The following is a 6,000-nucleotide window of genomic DNA, read 5'->3' as shown; positions in this document are numbered from 1 at the left end:
CTGGGGGGCTTAGGCAGTGTTGTGCCGGAGCGGCTCCCTGCGCCAGGCTGCAGGGACCGGAGTGCAAGCCAGTGCGGCAGCTGTTAGAGCTCCCCAAGGCTGGGAGGAACAGCTCACCTAACAAAGCTGCAAGCCCATTTCGGTTTCTCCTTGTTTATCCAGCTAGAGGCACAACACGGGTGTTCCGTGTCTGCACTTATGAGCTGTGAACGCCTAGTAGAATATTGTATTCATTGATCGACTACCTGCTTGAACGCAAACTGATGGTGGAAGTGGAGCGCAGGGTGGCGAGGTAATTGTAACACCCATCACCCATTGCTGATTTACGGAGAGTCGTCCATGGAGTCATCTGGAGCAGTGGTAATTAGGGCGGCTTCCCGGTAGGGATCCAAACTTAACCAGTGTCTCTGGGGAGCCTAAATGGAGATTTAGTGTCTCTGGAGTTCCGTGGGCCAGAACTCTGAAGGCACAGTGACAGTAACAACAGAGCAGTGAAGCTCATCCGTCCTCACAGCTTTCTGGCGGCTGACAGTGAGCTCACCTGAGCCGCCCTGGGGGCGTAATGGAACTGTGGATGGATGTCGGAACACCTCGTGGGGCTGAGGCTGCCCACAGCTTACACAGCATAGACACCCTTTGTCTGTGCTGTGCAGAAACTTAATGTGATACACTATTGACTGGCTGTGCTGGATTAATAAGTCATTAAATAAGCGTCCCAAGCTAATTCAGACAATGGGACATGTGATGGTGGATTTCTGTCATCACCAGTGTACTCATTACAAACAGCGTAATTATGAATGAAAGGCCATTAGAGAAGGAGACAGAACTCAATTTAAAATGCTCCTGCATTCCACTTAATCCCATGAAGTACACAGCAGGCTCGTTAGCAGGGGTGCAAGTCCGCAGCCAGACGCTGCGCTGTGTGTGTTGGAGGGGAAGGAAGAGGGACCTCTGGTGGGAATGTGCTCTGGGGGCCTTGCAGTGCGGAGTCAGAAACCCTAAGCAGCACTTTGTTGGACATAAATCCTATTGGTGGCGCATGATTCTGGAAACTTTAATTTAAACTGTGAACTTAGGGTAGGCGCCATGGTGTAGTGGGTAAAGCTACCACCTGCCGTGCTGGCGTCCCACATGGGCACCAGTTCTAGTCCCGGCTGCTGCTTTTCCAGTCCAGCTCTCTGCTGTGGCCTGGGAAAGCAGTAGAAGACGGCCCAAGTCCTTGGGCCTCAGCACCCACATGGGAGACCAGGAAAAAGCTCCTGGCTTCAGATTGGCCCAATTTGGCTACTGTGGCCCCTTGGGGAGCAAACCAGCAGATGGAAGATCTCTTTCTCTCTCTGCCTCTCTCTAACTCTGCCTTTCAAATAATAAATAAATATTTAAAACATGAACTTAGAGTCAGAAAAACCTGGGATCCAGTCTGGGCCCCAGGCGGTGCAGCCACGGCTCCTTCGTATCGTCTGTAAAGCGACGCTGTTTCCGGGGAGGAGAGTGGGAGGGACTGACCGCTCAAAGTGCTGGGCGGGTGCAGCTCAGCAGACACCCGGCCCCTCCCCTCCATCCGTGATGGGCAGGACCTTAGTTTAATTTAGGGGTTCGCTCATCCTCTCCAAACGATGCCAGGAGTAATCTTACCTAACCCTGGGGCCCCAGTGCCATCCTGGTGATTGGATTGAGAATGCCAAGGGGACCCCAGCCCAGCCCAGGAAATGTGAAGGAAATTCTGTTGGGAGGTACTCCCAGGTGCTGGCGTGTCAGCAGGTGTCAGTGACCGCCTTAGGTTGCCAACAGACACCTTGAACAGCGTTACGGATGTAAGTCACACACCACATGACCCACCTGCCTGAGGCGTGGAACTCCGTGGTGGTAACACATTTATAGATGTGTGCAGCTGTTACCAGGGTTCCAGGGTGTTCTCAGCACCTCAAGACAAGGCCCTTCTCCCTCCAGGATCACTGCGCTTCCCCTGCCCCCAGCCCAGGAGGTCACTCACCTGCTTTCCGTCTCTAAATCCCTGAGATGAGAGGCGCCCGGGGGCCCTGGCTTCCTCCGCTTGGAGCGGTGTGTGCACAGCCAGCCCTGCCTTCCTCCAGGGTGCTGTGGGGATGGCACACTGTGTTCAAGCCTTCACCCATCACGACCTCTGCGTGGTTTCCCCTTGAGGCTTCTGTGAACAATGCCCCAGCCACATGTGTCCAGGTGGCTTCATGTCTCCTCAGCTGCTCAGGAGCGGAACTGCTGGGAGGCCCAAAGCTGGCAGAGGAAGTCCCACGGTGCCAGCTGTGTGAGAACCAGAAAACCACTGGTTCAGACGGGAGCGAGGAGGGAGGTCTGCAGGGTGAGTGGAGCTGGTGTTTTGCATCTTAGGTGTGATTGGTGGGAACACTGTACTGACTTCAGCGAAGCCACAGGCAGCAGGTGCTCCGGAGAGAAGCAGGCGCGGAGCCAGAAGCACCTCCAGCACCGCGCTCAGCGCCGTCCCTGCCTGAACTCGTCTGGATGCACTGCGGGGCCGGGTACAGCACAGGACAGCGTCCGGGATGCAGCATGGAGACTAACAGGGAACAGGAGGCTTCAAGAGAAGCCAGGGAAAGAGACGCTAAGAGCTCAGGTCAGACTGGGTCGAGCCAGGGTGCTGCCCCATCGCACGGCCGTGCCTTCTGTTGAGAACAGAAGCTTCCAGCCGCGCAGAGGCTGTGGCCACTAAACGTACAGCGAGCACCAACAGACGGGCTCCCGAGATGGGGACCTGATTTCCCGTGTCATGCAACACGTTACCTTCAGTGTCCTGTTTACGAAAAACTCATGACGTGGCCCAAAAAGCAGGAAGTGTGACCAACACGCAGGAAGAAACAGCAGACAACAGACCTGCCCAAGACAGGGCCCAGACCTCAGACCAAGCAGGCTCCATAAAATATTTCAAAGATCTACAGGAAAGCTTTAGGGGGTAAGAGAAGCGATGGTGACAGTGCCTTTTCCAGGAGAGATACAGGAGGTCAGGAGAACCAAATGGAAACACTGGCTGTCCACCGGAATGAAAGATTAACTAGACAGCTTCAGGAGGTTTAACTCACAGAAAAGAATCCGTGAACCGGAAGCTGCAGCGAGAGCTCACGCAAGCCACGCAGCGTCGAGAAGAGGGCAGAAAGGAACAGAACTCGAGGGACAGCACATTTCTAGGCACAGCCTTAAACCGGGCTTTCTCGCGTCAGCAGTTAAGCAGCTTCCAGTTCGTTCTGCTGCTTTGCTGATCTGTTCCGTCTTCATGTTCAGATTACCGTGTGTGTGTGTTTAGTTTTGTAGATTTACCTATTTGAAAGGTAGTCATTCTCACATTCATACACAGACACAGACACACAGACACACAGAGAGAGAGAGAGAGGGAGGGAGAGGGAATCTTCTATGCCCTGGTTCACTCCCCAAATGGCTGTAGCAGCCAGGGCCAGGCCAGACTGGAGCCAGGAGGCAGGAACTCCATCCTAGTGCCCCACAGGGGTGCGGGGGCCCAAGCACTTGGCCCATCCTCTGCTGCCTTCCCAGGCTATTGGCAAGAAGCTGGGTCAGAAGTGGAAGAGCCAGGACTTGAATTGGCGCTCTGATATGGGATGCTGACGGGTTTTTTTTTTTTTGCTTGCTTGCTTTACATATTCTGGATACAAGTCCTCCATCAGACATGACTTACAAATACTTCCTCTAGTCTATGACTCATTTTAAAATTCTCTTAGTAGTGTCTTTTAAAGAACAGGTGTTGATTTTGATGAAGTACAAGTTACCAGTATTTTTCTCTCTTGGATTGTGCTCTTGAGGTCCTACCTAAGACACTTGCACAACCAAAGTCACGGACATTTTTCCATGTTTTTGTGAAGTTTACAGCTGTAGGTTTTTATAGCTATGTCTTTGAGCTGTCTTGCATTTTGTACATAGCGTCAGATGTTTCACTTAATTAGGTACCGATGTGGTAGCACTGTTCGCTGAAAAGAGGTTTCACCTCTGAATGCCTTTATACTTCTATAAAAAGATGAGTTGTCTGTGTGTGGGCTGCGGTGTCTGGACTCGGTGTTCTGTTCGTCTGTTTTTACTGTGGCGACATAAACACAGCACAGCTGTCCCTGGTGTTAGACGGCCGGTTTGAGGACCCCCCTCAGATACCAGACTGTGTGGACGCTCACGTCTGTAAAGACGCTTACGTTGGCGTGCGGTTCGGGAGGATCTCACTCCGAGGTGGGTGAGCCCAGGGATGGTGCATGTGGAGGGAGGTCACTTTTTATGTATTTATTATTTTTTAACAGAAAACTTTAATAAATTTCAAAAGTACAATTTTGGATTATAGCGGTTCTTCCCCCCATAAGCACCCTCCCACCTGCAAACCATCCCACCTCCTACTCCCTCTCCCATGCCATTCTTCATTGAGATTCATTTTTAACTATCTTTACATACAGAAGATCAACTCTATACTAAGTAAGGATTCCAACAGTTTATATCCACACAGACACGCAAAGTATGAAGTACTGTTTGAAGACCAGGTTTACAGTTAATTCTCATTGTACAGCACATTAAGGACAGAGGTCCTGCATGGGGAGCAAGTGCACAGTGACTCCTGTTGTTGATTTAACAATGGACACTCTTATGTATGACATCAGTAATTACCCAAGGCTCCTGACATGAGCTGCCAAGGCCATGGAAGCCACTTGAGTTCACTCACTCTGCCCTTGTTTAGACAAGGCCATAATCAAAGTGGAAGTTCTCTCCTCCCTTCAGAGAAACGTACCTCCTTCTTTGATGGCCCCTTCTTTCCTCCGGGATCTCACTCACAGAGATCTTTCATTTAGGTCATTTTTTACCACAGTGTCTTGGCTTTCTTGGCTTTCCATGTCTGAGATACTCTCATGGGCTTTTTGGCCAGATCCAAATGCCTTAAGGGCTGATTCTGAGGCCAGAGTGCTGTTTAGGGCATTTGTCATTCTATGAGTCTGCTCTGTTTCCCGCTTCCCATGTTGGATCATTCCCTCCTTTGTAATTCTATCAATTATTGTTAGCAGACACTGATCTAACTTATGTGATCCCTTTGACACTTAATCCTATCTTTATGATCAGTTATGAACTTAAACTGATCACTTTAACTAGTAAGGTAGCAGTGGTACCTGCCAACTTAATGGGATTTGGAGTCCCATGGCACGTTTCTAGCTTTACCATTGGGGTAAGTCCGAGTGACTGTGTGCTGAGCTGTACATCTCCTCCCTCTCTTATTCCCACTCGTATTTTTAACAGGGATCAATTTTCAGTTGGGTTTAAACACCTAAGAATAACTGTGTGTTAGTTAAAGAGTTCAACCAATGTTATTAAGTAGAAAAAGAAAATACTAAGAAGAATAAAATAGCTGTTCCTCGACAGTCAGGACAAGGGCTTATCAAGTCATTGCTTCTCATAGTGTCAGTTTCACTTCTACAGGTTTCCTTTTAGGTGCTCAATTAGTTGTCGCTGATCAGGGAGAACATATGATATTTGTCCCTTTAGGAATGGCTTATTTCACTCAGCATGATGTTTTCCAGACTCCTCCATTTTGTTGCAAATGACCAGTTTCCTTTTTTTTTTTTTAACCACTGTGTAATAATCTATAGAGTACATATACCATAATTTCTTTATCTAGTCTACTGTTGATGGGCATTTAGGTTGATTCCATGTCTTAGCTATTGTGAATTGAGCTGCAATAAACATTGAGGTGCAGACAGCTCTTTGATTTGCCAATGAATTTCCTTTAGGTCAATTCCCAGGAGTGGGATGTCTGGGTCGTATGGTAGGTCTATATTCAGGTTTCTGAGGAATCTCCAGACTGACCTCCATAGTGGCTGCACCAGTTTGCATTCCCACCAGCTGTGGGTTAGGGCACCTTTCTCCCCACAGGGAAGATTACTTTTGAGCTCTAGAAGACAGAGTAGTGAGGCCTAACTGGGCTTTTATAACCAACTGTCCTGTGAGAAAGACCTGCTAGGCTCACCTTCT

Source organism: Oryctolagus cuniculus, chromosome 14, assembly GCF_964237555.1.
Source record: "Oryctolagus cuniculus chromosome 14, mOryCun1.1, whole genome shotgun sequence".
NCBI classification, from domain to species: domain Eukaryota; kingdom Metazoa; phylum Chordata; class Mammalia; order Lagomorpha; family Leporidae; genus Oryctolagus; species Oryctolagus cuniculus.
The sequence above is the reverse complement of the archived record's forward strand: the minus strand, read 5'-3'. Positions refer to the sequence as shown.